This window comes from Labeo rohita, chromosome 20 (genome assembly GCF_022985175.1).
Source record: "Labeo rohita strain BAU-BD-2019 chromosome 20, IGBB_LRoh.1.0, whole genome shotgun sequence".
Lineage (NCBI taxonomy): Eukaryota > Metazoa > Chordata > Actinopteri > Cypriniformes > Cyprinidae > Labeo > Labeo rohita.
The window spans coordinates 28694059-28711525 of NC_066888.1; the positions used below are offsets into that span (position 1 = coordinate 28694059).

The following is a 17467-nucleotide window of genomic DNA, read 5'->3' on the forward strand; positions in this document are numbered from 1 at the left end:
CATCCCCAGGATGGGGGATGGCCAAGTGGCTAAGGCACTGGACTTCGAGCTCAACTGGACAAATGTCCATGTAGATTTAAACCCCACTCCTTGTAAATAGGTCAAATACTTATGACATCTAAAAGAGAAACTTGAGGATGGCTATAGTATGGTTGAGTTTAATGGGATTCGCATGGTTAAAATTCCAAACCATCCTAACAACTGCTCATGTGTGACCAGGGTGACTGAGTGGTTAAGGCACTGGCCTTAAGATCCATTGGACAGATTCCCTTGTAGGTTTGAACCCCAGTTTCTTGTAGGGCTAATCTTTACAACAACTAAAAGAGTAAACAGTAATTCCTTGTATTACCATCATTACATTAGTATAGAGTTTAATGGGATTACACAGTGCCCACGTAGGTTTTAACCCTACTCCTGGTAAGGGGCAAATACTTAAACATATAAGAAGAGAAACTTGAGGCTGTGTTGTATGGTTGATTTTGTTGGGATATGCAGGACAAAATGCCAAACGTCATTGCTGTTTGCAACCAAGATGGCTGAGTGGTTAAGGTGTTAGACTTAAAATCCAATGGACAAATGTCCATGTGGATTTAAACCCCACTCCTGGTAAAAAGCAAAATCCTGAATACCATCATTAAACTGGTATACCTGAATACTAGGGAGGGAAATATTGTGACTTCTTAAAAAAACCCTCAGGATGGCTGTTGGTTAATGTGTTAGACTTAAGCTCCAATAAACAAATGCCCACATGGGTTCAAACCCCACTTCTGGTAGGGTTGATCTTTAAAAATCTTGAAGCATTCACTTAAATTGCTTGTATTACCATCATGACACTTGTATTGCTAAGCTTGATGTGATTACAAAGTGCCCACGTAGGTTTGAACCCCACTCCTGGTAGGGAGGCAAATACTTATGACATCTAAAAGAGAAACTTGAGGATGTATAGCAGGGATAGGCTACATCGGTCCTGGAGTTTAGCTCCAACCCTAATCAAACACACCAGAACAAGCTAATCAAGGTCTTCTGGACCACTAGGGCTACAGGCAGTTGAGGGTTTTTCAGAATTGGAGCTAAACCAACGTTATCTATCCCTGATGTATAGTATGGTTGAGTTTGCTGGGTTATGAAGGACAAAATGGCAAACGAACCTAACACATGTAACCAGGATGGCCGAGTGGTTAAGGCGTTGGACTTAAGCTCCAATGGACGAATATCCTCGTGGGTTCAAACCCCACTCCTGGTAGGGCTTTAGTAATCTTTAAAATTCCTGAAATTATAAACCTAGCATTTGTATAATGAAATGCTTGTATTTGCTTGTGTTACACTTGTATAGTTGAGTTTGATGTGACTTTGTATGGATATAATCAACAAAATACCTCATGTGTTCTATCCCCACCTTTGGTAGGAAATGAACTTTGATACTTAAGACATCTGAAAGACAAACTTAAGGATGTATTCTTGTGTCATGTGGTCGAGTTTGATAAGATATGCAGGACAAAATGGCAAACCATCCTCGTGCACGTGACCAGGACAGCCGAAGAGCTAATCTTTAAAAGACCTGTGAGAAATGCACTACAAAGTTTGTTTTGCTTGCAAACATAAAAATCACAGTAAAGAACACTTATGCAATGAATTATGTAATGAAACTTCTGCAGGGTAGTTTCTAGTATGCCTCGTAAGAGCTAATTGGAGTTGAAGCTAAACTCTGCAAGACATCATCCCCCCAGGACCGAGATTGGGTACCCCTGCCTTAACTACTTGCCGTCCAGGTGTGCATTTGGGAAAAGCACCCCTGGCTGCATGTTACTTGACTATGTATAGTATGGTTGAGTTTGCAGGAAAACGACCAAACGATTCAAACACGTGACCAGGATGGCCGAGTAGTTAAGGCGTTGGACCTAAGACCCAATGCCTGAACTTTAGTAGTGAAGAAATCTGAAAGACAAACTTGAAAATGTATTCTTGTATAGTATGGTCGAATTTGATGAGATACTGTATGCAGGACAAATTGCCAAACCACTTTCAAGCATGTGACCAGGATGGCCGAGTGGTTAAGGCGTTGGACTTAAGATCCAATGGACAAATGTCCACGTGGGTTCGAACCCCACTCCTGGTAGGCCTAACCTTTAACCTTTAAAGAAATAGATGACAAAGACTGTCTGCTTGCAACAAATGTGGATGAGTGAATGCATACATAAAAATCATAATAATGATCACATACCATACAACCAGGATGGCTGAGTGGTTAAGGCATTGGACCTAAGACCCAAAGGACAAATGTCCATGTGGATTTAACTCCGTGAACTTTAGTACTGAAGACATTTGAAAGACAAACTTGAAAATGTATTCTTGTATAGTGTGGTCAAATTTGATGAGATACTGTATGCAGGACAAATTGCCAAACCACTTTCAAACACGTGACCAGGATGGCCGAGTGGTTAAGGCGTTGGACTTAAGATCCAATGGGCAAATGTCCACGTGGGTTCGAACCCCACTCCTGGTAGGCCTAACCTTTAACCTTTAAAGAAATAGATGACAAAGACTGTCTGCTTGCAACAAATGTGGATGAGTGAATGCATACATAAAAATCATAATAATGATCACATACCATACAATCAGGATGGCTGAGTGGTTAAGGCATTGGACCTAAGACCCAATGGACAAATGTCCATGTGGATTTAACTCTGTGAACTTTAGTACTGAAGACATCTGAAAGACAAACTTGAAAATGTATTCTTGTATAGTATGGTCAAATTTGATGAGATACTGTATGCAGGACAAATTGCCAAACCACTTTCAAGCATGTGACCAGGATGGCTGAGTGGTTAAGGCATTGGACCCAAGACCCAATCCTTAAACTTTAGTACTGAAGACATCTGAAAGACAAACTTGAAAATGTATTCTTGTATAGTATGGTCGAATTTGGTGAGATACTGTATGCAGGACAAATTGCCAAACCACTTTTAAGCACGTGACCAGGATGGCCAAGTGGTTAAGGCATTGGACCCAAGACCCAATCCTTGAACTTTGGAACTGCAGACATCTGAAAGACAAACTTTAAAATTTATTCTTGTATAGTATGGGCGAATTTGACGAGATACTGTATGCAGGACAAATTGCCAAACCACTTTTGAGTACGTGACCAGGATGGCCGAGTGGTTAAGTCCTTGGACTTAAGATCCAATGGACAAATGTCCACGTGGGTTCAAACCCCACTCCTGGTAGGCCTAACCTTTAAACGACCTGCAAGAAATAGATGGCAAAGACTGTCTGCTTGCAACAAATGTGGATGAGGGACTGCATACATAAAAATCATAATAATAAGCACATACTATACAACCAGGATGGCAGAGTGGTTAAGGCGTTGGACCTAAGCCCCAATGGACAAATGTCCATGTGGATTTGAATCCCTGAACTTTAGTACTGAAGACATCTGAAAGACAAACTTCAAAAAGGTATTCTTGTATAGTATGGTCGAATTTGATGAGATACTGTATGCAGGACAAATTGCCAAACCACTTTCAAGCACGTGGCCAAATGGTTTAGGCGTTGGACTTAAGAACCAATAGACAAACGTCCATGCAGGTTCAAACCCCACTCCTGGTAAAACTAGGGTAAAAGACAGTCATAATGGTACATTCATACGATGTAAAACTCATCAGATGTGTAAAGGTGCATTTGATGGTATTGCAGGACAAAATGCCAAATCTTAAAGGCTGAGTGGTTTAGGCTTTGGACTTAATGTCTATGTGGGTTTGAATCCCACTCCTGGTAAAAGTAAACATTTAAAAGACCGTAATAATTGTGTATTTATACAACAAAATGCTTGGTTGGCATCACAACCCAAACATGGACTAAAAGGAGCTTTCAAGCTTCAAAAAAGATATCATGAAAAAAAGAGTTGCACTTACTTGGTAGTTGTGTTGTCACAAAAATCGGTGAAGGTTTACCTCATGAATTTTCTATTTATACAGAAGACACTTTCATCCAAAGTCAATACAAATGCAAAATGCTGGAAGCAGCAATAACATGCCTTAATGCAACTTTCTATTTGATTAAAATTAAAAAACCTGTATGCCAGTGGAAGTACCATATATATTATGAATGGGGAACATTTGTTCGCATTTACTTTGCATTTCACTGCACATCAATGGATATGGAGCACTTTAATCAATGTCTCAGCTTATTAAAAAGCATAAAGCAAACAAGCCATACATTCTAGTTTAATCTCCATGTACTCTTTGTGGATTTCAGCGTGTATTGACGTTGAGTCACTGTTCATCCTTCTCACGTGGATTTTCTGAATACATTTGAATGTAATCACTCCGGGGCTCAGATCAGGTCTGATGGTGAACTGCTTACCGTGCATTCTCTCTGGGAAGGAAGTCTCGTCCCACCGGAATACCGATCAGCTACATTGCACCTGTTGTCTATGCTGAGGCATCATCTTTATGGCTGATTAGAGTGGTGATTACTTCCTGATAGGGTGGACCGGTGGGTTTGCTGGGGCTGGTTCCACCGCAGCTCATTAGAAGAAGGCCAGTGAAGTCTTACTAAGCAGAACTTGCAGAAGGTTTGGACTGCAAAGTGCAACCAGCAGCAAAAACAGAAGAGAGAGAAGAATGAGGTTTTTGATATGGCAGTTTCATCATTGTTCTTTAATCTTCTGGGTTATGCTGTCTGTCTTTAGTTTTTTTGATGCAGTTTTGTAGAAAAACCAAAATGCCTGTAAAAGGGATGTATTCTGTTTTTTTCTTTTACCTTTTTTACCTTTCCTGAAGTCAACTTAAAATGTTAATCAAAGTTTTTTTTTTGCCATTTAGGTTTGCATGACCTTTTTCAGGCCCGAGCACCAGTGGACCCTATCGGAATTGCTCAGACTCTTCTTTTTCTTCTCCGAAATGAATGTCATTTTTGAGGGCCTAAACATGCTCGAAAACTCATGAAACTTTGCAAACAAGCCAAAAGTTGTAAAAATTTACATCTGATTTGGGTTTCAGAATTGGGTGTGGCAAAATGGCTCAATAGTGCCACCTATAAAATTTTAGCGAAGTGCCTCTCGAGCTGTTTCACATACAAATTCGCTAGACACATGCAACATACCAGCACCTACAAAAAAAGTCCCCTGGTACGAAGTCCGAAATCCAACAGGAAACCTGTTATTTTGAATTTTCTCAGCTGTTTTTGCCATTTTTAGGCGTTGTATTTAAACAAACTCCTCCTAGAGATTTAAACAGATCAACACCAAATTTGGTCAATCTAATCTAAAGCCCTTTGTGATGTTAAATTGTGACGGCGTGACAAATTTTATGTTTCGCCATGAAAAAGGAAGTTGTTATAATTCAGGCACACAATGTCCAATCTGCACCAAAATTCACGTTTGATAAGAATTCTGTCCTGAACACATGCCCATGATCATATTCAGTTATAGCCATAGCGCCACCTGCTGGCAACAGGAAGTGGAATGTTTTACGCTCTATCCTAGAGATTTCATGACATCTAGATTATATCTGGTCAGTCTACTCTAAATGCCTTTGCAATTTTAAATTGCGAAGATCTTGAGTTTTCGTTAAAGGAGAAGTCCACTTACAAAACAAAGATTCACATATAATGTACTCACCCCCTTGTCATTCAAGATGTCTTTCTTTCTTCAGTCATAAAGAAATTATGTTTTTTCTCCATATAATGGACTGATATGGTGCCCCGAGTTTGAACTTCCAAAATGCAGTTTAAATGCAGCTTCAAACGATCCCAAATGTGGTTGTAAACAATCCCAGCCGTGGAAGAAGGGTCTTATTTAGTGAAAAGATCTGTAATTTTCATTAAAATAATACAATTGAAATACTTTTTAATCTTAAACACTCGTCTTGCCTTTTTCTCCCTGAACTCTGTGTATTCTGACTCAAGACAGTTAGGGTATGTTGAAAAACTCCAATCGTATTTTCTCCCTCAACTTCAAAAATCATTTCAAAATTATCCTACATTACTGCAGAAGTACCGACCCAGTCTTTGCAAAGTGAACATGCAAAGAAGATCAAATACCCTTAACAAAAAAGGTAAAACAGCAATATAGGACGATTTTGAAGTTGAGGGAGAACATGAGATGGGAGTTTTTTGACATACCCTAACTGTCATGAACTGGAACAAAAACAGTCCAAGCAGAGTAAGACAAGACAAGCGTTTGACATTAAAAAGTATATAAACTGTATTATGTTTATGAAAATAACCGATCGTTACGCTAGATAAGACCCTTCTTTCTCAGCTGGGATCATTTACAACCGCATTTGGGATTGTTTGAAGCCGCATTTTGGAATTTCAAAATCGGGGCACCATATCAGTCCATTATATGGAGAAAAATGCTGAAATGTTTTCCTCAAAAAACATAATTTCTTTACAACTGAAGAAAGAAAGACATGAACACCTTGGATGACAAGGGGGTGAGCCTGAAGATATCTAAAGGCCAATATTCAGTTCTAATCATAGTGCCACCTGTTGGCAACAGGATACGTCATGCTTTGCACTAACTCAAACATACCATGTTCAATCTCACCAAACTTCATATGTTCGATAAAAGTGCTGGCCTGAAGACATCTACATGGCAATATCTAGTTATAGTTATAGTACTACCACCTGGTAGCAGGAAGTTACATATAAATTACTTTTGACATATTCCTTCTACATTTATCATAATGCATATTTCCCACCGAGGGCACTTTCAACGCTGCTTGCAGTTTTAATTTTGTTTTTTTGTGATTGTTGCCATTCTAAACTAAATTTGGGAAATTCTGCTGTCTTTAATTACTCTATTTTACTTTAATGTATTTATATCTGTGTATTTTTTTATATTTTGTATTATACTATTTGTAAATTCTGCATGTTACTGTGCCTAGCATTTAATTCAAAGCTTAGTTTCATTGAATGGACTAGAATGATAAAGTATGTCTACAAAGAAGATCAACATCTTTCACTTGTACTTTAACCAAAGCAACTCTCTCAATACTGCATTCAAGCTGTGCATTTTATCAATTCCTGTAAAGTGAATCAGTGACCTCGGCATTGCTAGCAGCATGTTCTACCAGCTAAGAGAAAAAAAGCACAAAGAAAAGCCACCATACAATCTTTTTAATGAAGAATAAATGACGTTTTCTTGAGCACAAAGCTGCACAGTCTCCACAGTTGGAGGGCGTAAGGTGGGCGGTGCAAAAACTATATGCCATCCTCAAAATAGCCGTAAATGAAAGCTAAGGCTGTAATCAGAGAGTCTTACTAATTAATGAAACATGAAGGCAAAAAGGACCCCAAGCAGATTGTGACCTCAAACCTCCTCTGCCGATACCGACTCTCAGTGGAAACACCAACTATGCACAGCGTGACACTTTTTTCTGGGGTTTAGACTCAAGGGCATCCTTGGATAGCACACAGACACATATGGTGAATCACCTCCGCACCCATCCAGTGGGGTTTCTAGGGATGAGTCATCCTCATTAATGGTCGGCTGTTCGGGAACATCCACGCAGCCGCAGAAATGCTCATGCACGCTCCGTCTTAGGCGGGATTCCCCTCTCTGCATGCCTAACAGAACCCCAGCAGCCATGCAGTGCAGCGGATGGAGTCCAACAACGTTGACGTTTCAGGTAGTTCATCTGCACGATGAGTCATCGACCGTATGGGCTGGTCACACGCACCTACTCAACCGCTACTGCATGGCAGAGATGAACTGTGCAATAATAAGAACGTTCAATCAAAGGTTAATGCGATGCATATTTCTATTCAAGATACATTCCGCGTCCTTGCCACATCTGCTATAGTAGCTGTCATTTTTCACACATTAGCAGCACATATATCATCAGAGAAGTCGATAAGAGGCCTGGAGGCATTTAGATGGGCCGGTTTCACAGAGCTATTATTCTGCCGCGGCTCCTTGACATCATTGACATTGAGCTTGTCCTGGCTAATGCTTCCCCAGCCTGTAATGATAACACGTTTGAAAGGTTTTGAATGAGAAGACACGTTTAATTTTGGCATGACATATTTCATTATCCGTCCAGACCAACCAATATGCCACCAAACGCTGCCAATTTCCTGGGAAGAGCATTGCATTAAGATTAACATTACCTGCAAACATGCTACATAATATAATAAAAGTATAAAAATACAAAAAGGTTTTTGTGTGTGGGTTAGGTTTATATCAAGTTTATATCATTTTATATATATATATATATATATTGTACGTAATATATATAATGTAATCATATATAATAATAATAATAATAATATATTATTATACATAATATATAGTTTACTGTTACATAACATGCATTTACATATACATTTTTGTACATAAAATATCGAATTTATAATTCTATATGTTAATGTATAATTATACAATTCTACATCCACACTTTTTATAATTATACATTTTTTCACCCTCACATGTAATATTATATTATAAGCAAATTAAATGCTTATTTTTTTCTTACTAAATTTAAATGAGAGCAGGATTTTTTTAACATTTTCTATATGGAATATCATATCTCACTTAAAACAATTTATTACGAGAGAGATTTATTGCGAATGAAAATCTAAAAATATTTTTCCCCACGTGTAATTCTTTTCATAATTATGACTTTTGTCATCATAATTATGGCTAAAAATAATGCTTTAGGAAATCTAATTATGATATAATCATTTGAAATGTTTAATTTTTATTTTATAATTATTACCTTTTGTCATGATTTTGACTGTTCAAGTCAAATGTGTCAAACAAAAAATAATGCTTAGTAAATGAGAGCAATATTTTTAACATTTCCTATGGAACATTATATCCCAATTAAAATAATTTATGGAGGATTATTATGAATGAAAATCTAAAAATAAATTTCCCCACATGTAATCTAGGAATACAAATCCCTTAAAACAAAAAAGTACTTGTTAAAATAACAGATTAAAAATGAAAAAGGTTAGATTAAAAAAAAGCCAAAAATTGTCATAATTATGACAAAACTTAATTTTTTATGTTGAATTTCATTTTTATCTTAGTATGTAACTTCACCTTTTGTGGTAACATTATTTTATTTTTTCATAATTATGACTTTTTTCATCATTTTAACTGTAAATGTCTAAAAATAATCCTTTAGGCAATCTAATTTTGATATAATCATTTGAAATGATGACAAATTGAAATTGAGATTATGGTATAGTTAGTCATAATTTAGATTTTTTTAGTTTCATAATTATGGCTTTTTGTCATGCTTTTGACTTTTTATGTCATAAATGTGTCAAAAAATAATGCTTTTGTAAATGAGAGCATGATTTTTAACATTTCCTGTATGGAATATCACATTTTAGTAAAACAATTTATGGAAATCTAAAAAAAAATTTTAACCATGTGTAATCTAGGAATACAAACCTTAACTTTTACAAAGCTTACAAAGCTTTCCTACAAAGCATTACTTTTATGTAATAACCATGAATTTATCATAATTATGACTTAGTATTACATAATTTCAGCTTTTTTCATAATTTCAACTGTTTGTCATAATTATGACTTTTTGACTGTTTATGTCATAAATGTGTCAAAAAACAATGCTTTAATAAATGAAAGCATGATTTTGACATTTTCTATACAGTATATCATATCTCAATTAAAATAATTTATGAAGATTAAAAATTCCCCACATGTGTAATCTAGGAATACAAATAATTTACAAGTAATTTTTAAAATAACAGATTAAAAATGAGAAATTATGACAAAAAGTTGAAAAGATTATGAGATAAAGTAACAATTATGACAAAAGTTTCATTTTAATGTTACAATCATGAATTTGAACTTGGTATTACATAACTTGACCTTTTGTCATAATTTTATTTCATTTTTTATTTTTTATAGTTATGTCTTTTGTCATCATTTCACCTGTTTGTCATGATTGTGTCTATTATTAGTATGTTAATATAAATTATGACTTTTTGCCATATTTTTGACTGTCATAAATGTGTCAAAAATAATGCTTTAGTAAATGAGAGCATGATTTTTAACATTTTCTATATGCTATATCATAATATCTCAATTAAAACAATTTATGGAGATGTATTACAAAAGAAAATCTACAAGTAATTTTCCACACATATGTAGGAATACAAACCCCTTTAAAATACAATAAATAATAGGTTAAAAATTAGAAAGAGTAGATAAAAAAAAATCATGCGAAGCAAAATTGTGTTTTACAAAACTTTACAATATTGTAAAAATTCTAGAACAATCGTAAGTGCAAATGAAATGCATCCATTAATTTTAGGGTCAATGCTTGTAAAGTGGTTTAGATGACCTGGAAACAGAATTTAGAAATGACCAATGACATCTGCATGCATTTAAACTACTGTACACATCAACCGCTGTTTTCTGTCTGTGTGAATGCTGTTTTTCTTTACTGTAGTCAGCATGTGCTGCATCACTGCTTTGGCCTATTTAAAGTAAATTCATGCAGCTGTGCTGTCTAACAAAATGACCTGTGCTCTCACATCATCAGGGATATAGACTTCAACCAAAAACAGCCATGACAACGCGCTCATCACCACGGCAACCCGACTCATTGAGCTGCAGAGAGCAAGCTCGCCTAATGAGGGATACAGAGTGTTCCCTCTCCGCTCGTGGCTGTGGCACATGGTACGATTCACAGCGCACCTGTTGATTTAGACTCGACTGTCTGACAGACACGACAGCAGACAGCTCACGTCTCAATTCATACCTGCACTGCATCTACAGTACAGCGTCTATTTAAGTCTTTTCTTTGTTCTCTCAGTGTTTGTCATTGCATTTCAGTGCATCGTTTAATCTAGGATGGCAGGGAGACCCAGAGGAAAACTGTAGAGATTGCTCTTTCATAGCTCAGGAGACTTCATGGAGTCCTGAATTACAATATGTCTCAGCTTTGACTCAGATGCTTCAACAGTTCCTCAGTAAAAAGCACAAATGAGCTTTTTACATTTGGCAGATGCTTTTATCAAAAGCACTTAATCAGTTCATGCATTCAATAGTCATAATTATGACATAGAAAGTTGAAATTATAAGATTTATATAAAGTCAAAGTTATGACATACAAAGTCATAATTACAATTTTAAAAAGTCAGAATTATGACATAAAATGTCAAATTTTTATTATAAGTTACTATTATAACAAATAAAAATTGACAGTCATAATTATGATTTTAAATAGCAGAATTATGAGATGAGAAGAAAGTCAAAATTATTATAAAAAGTCTAAACATTACATAAATTAAAAAACATAATTATGACAAACCTAATTTTTGTCATAATTATGAATCTGTCATAATTCTGACTTAACATTACATAACTTCACCTTTTGTCATAATTCTGAATTTTATTTAATAATTATAACTTTTGTCTGTCATAATTATGTCTAAAAATAATCCTTTAGTAAATCTTTATGATAGTAAATCATAATAATATAATTATTATGATTTAAACATTTGAAATTATGACACCAAAACACAACAAAAATTGACTTATGTCATAATTATGACGTAGCAACTCTTAATTTCACCTACCTTATGTCATCATTTTCAATTTTTATTTCATAATTAAGAATTTCTGTAATAATTTTGACCTTGTCATAATTGTGCTTTATTAAATCTAATTATGACATAAACAGTTAAAATATGACCAAATTGACTTTTCATGTCATAATTACAGCTTACTATCTCATAATTTCATCTTTTATGTCAAAATTTTGACTTTTTATTTCCCAATTATGAGTTTTTGTCATATTTCTGATTGTTTATGAAATGATGCTTTAGTAAATCTAATTATCACAATCAAAATATTTACATAAATCTACATTGAGATTAAGTCATAAATGGCCAAATTGACATTTTAATGCCATAATTATGACTTAGCATCTCATAATTTAATGTTTTATGTCATAATTATGAATTTCTGTCATAATTTTGACCTTGTCATAAGTGTGTCAAAAAATAATACTTTATTAAATCTAATTATGACATAAACAGTTAAAATTGTGATATAAATCTGAATAATTTATTCAGAATTTCAACAAATCAGAATTATAAGATAGAAAAAACATAAATATGACCAAATTGACTTTTATGTCATAATTATAACTTAGGATTTCATAATTTTATCCTGTATGTCATAATTTTAACTTTTTGTCATATTTTTGACTGTTTATGTGATAACTACTCCAAAAATCATGCTTTAGTAAATGTAATTATGACATAAATTAAAATTATGAGATAAATTCTGAGATAATGCCATAAATATGACTTAGTATCTTACAATTTCAGCTTTTTATTTCATAATTATGACTTTTTGTCATATTTTATACGTTTTATGACATAATTACATTTAGCAAAGCATATTTTTTTTTAAATTATATAGCAGAAACGGCTTCCATAGATTCACACCCATCAGGAATTCAACAAAATTAAGCTACAAAATGATTTCTGTGCTCATATGGAGACTTTTGATTCTTTGCTTTAGTGTCTTCAAAGTAAACCAGTTTGAGCCATTATCAAGATCTTTTTTGATACTCCAGACTGTGATTTTTCTGTCCTTAGCACATGGATCTCAGTATAAGTTTTCAAAAAAAACCAACAGGGTGGGTGCAGATGTTGGCTGTAAACCGTCAAGCTTATATGAGTGAAAGTGACCTGGAGCAGAGAGAGATTGATATCTGCAGTAATTTGAGTGGTTTTCTGCCCAGCACAAGACGTGGCATGAAGTCAAGCCTCATTACAAGTATTAGTCAAACATTTATGCCTGCTGTTCGAAAGATCAAGACCAGCCACAAACAGTCGTGTGGGACCGATTTACTGTACGTCTCTCTCCTGGAAGGCATTACTGATAATTCAAGCACCATAAACAATTTCGAAAATAATGCTGTCACAATGCAACAATAGCATAAACGTCTCTTATACTAGTCTTTTTTTATCCGTGCATGACTGTAATCGTGCCTTCCTCCCCCGCACGCACGGATGATGTCATCGCTGGCAGAAGGCGGGGGTTGTGATTATTTTGTTTATCACAGTAGATATTATTCACATTTTAATGTATTCCTCTACAGTAACTGCACCGTCGCATTGGCCTTTTGAAATCACGATTAATGAAACGCCCGAATCTGTGCAAAAGGTTTTGACTTTGCCAGTCGTGCACAATGTCAAAGTTAATGGAATGTCAAGGAAATCCTTCAAAATCTGGATAATCTGTGATATCTAAATCTTTCCACTAAAACCACCCCGGGCGGTTATGACTTGGCAGTCAAAAGAGGAAAAGGATAACAAGCAGCAAACATGTTTGGCTTAAACACCAGAGTGAAAAACCACATCTCCTGCTGGATATCACCTGCGAGACAAATGCTACTAAAGCAGAACATGCGAGCATGAAATTTTAGAGACGTAAAAGAGAGCAAGACATGGAATTGATTTTGTTGCGACGCACATTCTCTTGGCTTAGCTGTTTAGAAAATTACATAATTGATTTTTTTTTGTATCGCAAGTGTCATAAGTGACAGCGCATCATATATTCTGAAACAGTTCAATAAAATAAAATGGTTGGCAAACACATAAGCCCGTACCTTCATTTAGGATGATCAGTCTGTTTGGGTTTGTACACAAGCCAGGGTGTAAAGCAGCAGGGTGCGACTGAGAACTTGAAAAAGTGTGACTTTATGAATAAGTTAGAAGGCAAACCTCAGCTGTTGACCTTCTGATGTCCTCAGAGATGCTGCCTATTTAATTCAGCTTGAGCAAAGTTCACATCACCATAGAAGAAAAATTGTGCATTTAGAGCATCCAATATAGAGTCACAGCACATGGTTTCCTATGAAACCCATTTCTGCCACTGAATAAAAAATGAAAAAAGGTTATTGCGACTTTTTTCTCACAATTCTGACTTTTTTTGTGTGATATAAACTCGCAGTTGCAAGTTATAAAATCAGAACTGTGTGATATAAACTCACAATTCTGACTTTTTTATTAGAATTGCGTGATATAAACTCGCAATTGCAAGAAAAAAAGTCAGAAGTGCGTGATATAAACTCACAATTCAGACTTTTTTATTAGAAGTGCGTGATATAAACTCACAGTTCAGACTTTTTCTCAGAATTGCAAGATAAACTCAACTGCAAGTTGTAAAGTCAGAATTGCGTGATATAAACTGACAATTCTGAGTTTTTTCTTAAAGTTTTTCTCAGAATTGTGTGATATAAACTTGCAATTGCAAGTTATAAAGTCAGAATTGTGACTTTTTTTCTCAGAATTGCAATATGAAGTCTACATCACGCAATTCTGACTTTATAACTTGCAACTGCGAGTTTATGTCACACAATTCTGACAAAACAAAGTCAAAATTGAGTTTATATCTCACAATCAAAACTTTTTTTCTCAAAATTGTGTGATATAAACTCACAATTGCAAATCATAAAGTCAGAATTGTGTGATATAAACAATTCAGACTTTTTTTCTCAGAATTGTGTGATATAAACTCGCAATTGCGAGATATGAAGTCAGAATTGTAAGATATAAACTCGCAAATGCAAGATATAAAGTTATACACTCAAGATATAAAGTTATACACTCAAGATATAAAGTTATGCAAGCTATACACTCACAATACTGACTTCATTTTCAGAATTGAGTAATATAAACTCACAATTAAGAAAATAGTCAGTTGCAAGATAAAAACTCACAATTCTGATTTTTTTCCTTTGCAAATGTGAGTAATAAAGTCCCATTTTGAGGGTAAAAAAGACTGATATGTTCTCAGAATTGCAAGTTTATATCTCACAACTCATATGTTGACTTAATAGCTCACAATTGTGACTTTATTTCTCAGATTTGCAATTTTGACTTTATAACTTGCAATTAGGTCCCATAGTTCTTTAAGACTCAATATCTACTTACTGTAAACGATTTTTAGAAGCTGGCCATAATATTATCTAATTTAAAGTATAGTTCTGTCTTAACTGCATTACTTTAATGCAGCACAGGTTAACAAAAAAAAACAAAAAAAACTGCAAGCTTTTAGTTTTTAATGTAAAACTAAAAGATTCTTTTGTTTAGTTGACAACAACTGTTTTAATACTCTTTCTCATTACAAAACATACTGGTGTAATGTTATACAAAATGAGCCATACGTCTGCATTTTATTGATAATTAAATTAAATTACATTACATTTTAAATTTAATTGTGTACATAAAAATTACATTAATTAAATTAAATTACATGACCTGAATGGACATTATACCTGAATTGATGGACTATTTTTTATTGTTTTTTATGTCATAATGTTTACTTTTCATGTCATAATTATGTTTTTTTTAATCTCATAATTTGTCATAATTTAGATTTCGTCATAATTTTGATTTATGAACTTTTGTCAGAATTTTGAGTGTTTATGTCATAATCTTTACATTTTTGTCATAATTATGTTGTTTCTTTGTCCTAATTTTAACTTTTCATGTCATAATTATGGCTTTTTATCTCATAGTTTGTGTCAGATTTCTTGTCATAATTTTGATAAAGGTGTAAGTGTTTCAACTGGGATAATAAGTCCTTGTACTATACACTTGTTTTATTGTGAATCATGAAAAAGGGGACAAGCAGTATAGTTTTAGACTACACTCTTAGAAAAAAAGGTACAAAAGGTGTCACTAGCTCAGCTCCCTTTTCAAAAAGTACTAATATGTACCATTTAGGCACTAATATGTAATTTTAAAATACTAATATGTTGCTTAAAGGTAGTAAAATACAACCTTTAGGGGTTAAAAAGGTACAAAGGTGTCCTTTTCAAAGGGTTCCGTCCTTGTGACAGCTTTTGTACCTTTTTTCTGAGCGTGTATTTTGGCTGTCATGTAGGCATTTGGTGTTGATTCTCTATGGATGTTATTGTGTCAACAAATATCGCTGACTAGTCTTTCTATACACTTGTTTGGGGTTTATTTTCATGAAAGCTCTATTCAAACACACAGGACAGGATAAGCACATGACTACAGGGGCAGCATTTCACCCAGCTGCTTACACAAGTAGGCGGAATCGACCACGTTATGCAATGCCCCATGGAAAGAGCTAACCTGTCCGTGCCAGAGCACCTTATTTTAGACATGTAAACCCCTCTTATGGGAACACAATCATTTCCCATGAGGCAGCTGTTTGACTGAGGCCTTGGACCCCTTCAGAGAGAGCGAGTGTCTGGCTGAACTGTGTGGTTGAGAGCGATCTCTGGAGAACGCAGAGCCCGGCATGTGTTTTATATGAAGGCATATCCGGACAGATCAGACCTCAACCACGGGGTATTTTTTGAGCTTGAGGGCAGAAGGAGGAGGGAGAAGAGAAAGAGAGAGAGAGAGAGAGAGAGAGAGAGAGACTGTGCTCATAATAGATACTAGCATGCTTACTGCACACTGTGCACTATACACTGAACGCTGTCTACTTTTTGTGAACCACTTTTTGAGTTTATGACAAGTTACTGTAAAATCATGACAATTTATTTCATAATGTAAACTTTATGTGCCATAATTTTGACTTTTGTCATAAGTTTGACTTTTCTAATGTCATAATTATGTTTTTTGTGTCATAGTTTCCACTTTTTAAATGTTATAAGTATGTTTTTTTTGTCAGTTTCCACTTTTGTCACAATTTCAGCTTTCTATGTTATAATTATGACTTTTAATTTGTCATAATTTAGACTTCGAGTGAATTTTGACTCAACTTTTTGTCATAAATTTTTGTTTTCGTCATAATCTCTGCATTTTAACATTACATTTTCTGTCATAATTTATACTTTTCATGTCATAATTATAACTTTATCTCATAATTTCTGCCATAATTTAGACTCATAATTTTGATTTGTCATGAACTTTGTCATCATTTTGAGTGTTTATGTAATAATCTCAATGTTAATTATGTTTTCTGTGTCATAATTTAGACTTGTCATTAACTTTTTGTCATAATTTTGAGTGTTTATGTCATAATCTCTGTTAACATTTTCAATGTCATAATTGTTTTCTGTGTCATAATTTATACTTTCTGTCATAATTATGCTTTTTTTATCTCATAATTGTCATAATTTAGACTTCTTGTAATAATTTTGACTTGTCGTTAACTTTCTGTCATAATTTTTGAGTGTTTATGTCATAATCTCTATTAAAATTTTTAATGTCATAATTGTTTTCTGTGTCATAATTTATACTTTTCATGTCATAAATATGACTTTTCTCACAATCTGTCATAATTTAGACTTTGCATAATCATTTTGACTGTCATAATCATTTGAACTTTTGTCATAATCTTCAGTGTCTGTCATAATCTCTACATTTTAATGTCATAATTATGTTTTCTGTCATAATTTATACTTCTCATGTCATTATTATGTTTTCTGTGTCATAATTTGTGACATAATTTAGACTTATTGACATAATTTTTACTTGTCAT

The 17467-nt window shown here is 34.4% G+C and overlaps 4 non-coding genes across 4 annotated transcripts; all 4 read left to right on the top strand.

The window, feature by feature from the left end:
- The first annotated feature begins 1160 nt into the window (after nt 1–1160).
- On the top strand, nt 1161–1243 carry trnal-uaa (transfer RNA leucine (anticodon UAA)). Its single transcript has one exon. It is a non-coding gene; the product is annotated as a tRNA-Leu (tRNA).
- Nucleotides 1244–2033: 790 nt separating this feature from the next.
- On the top strand, nt 2034–2116 carry trnal-uaa (transfer RNA leucine (anticodon UAA)). Its single transcript has one exon. It is a non-coding gene; the product is annotated as a tRNA-Leu (tRNA).
- A 304-nt stretch (nt 2117–2420) lies between these two features.
- On the top strand, nt 2421–2503 carry trnal-uaa (transfer RNA leucine (anticodon UAA)). Its single transcript has one exon. It is a non-coding gene; the product is annotated as a tRNA-Leu (tRNA).
- Nucleotides 2504–3141: 638 nt separating this feature from the next.
- On the top strand, nt 3142–3224 carry trnal-uaa (transfer RNA leucine (anticodon UAA)). Its single transcript has one exon. It is a non-coding gene; the product is annotated as a tRNA-Leu (tRNA).
- Nucleotides 3225–17467: the final 14243 nt, after the last annotated feature.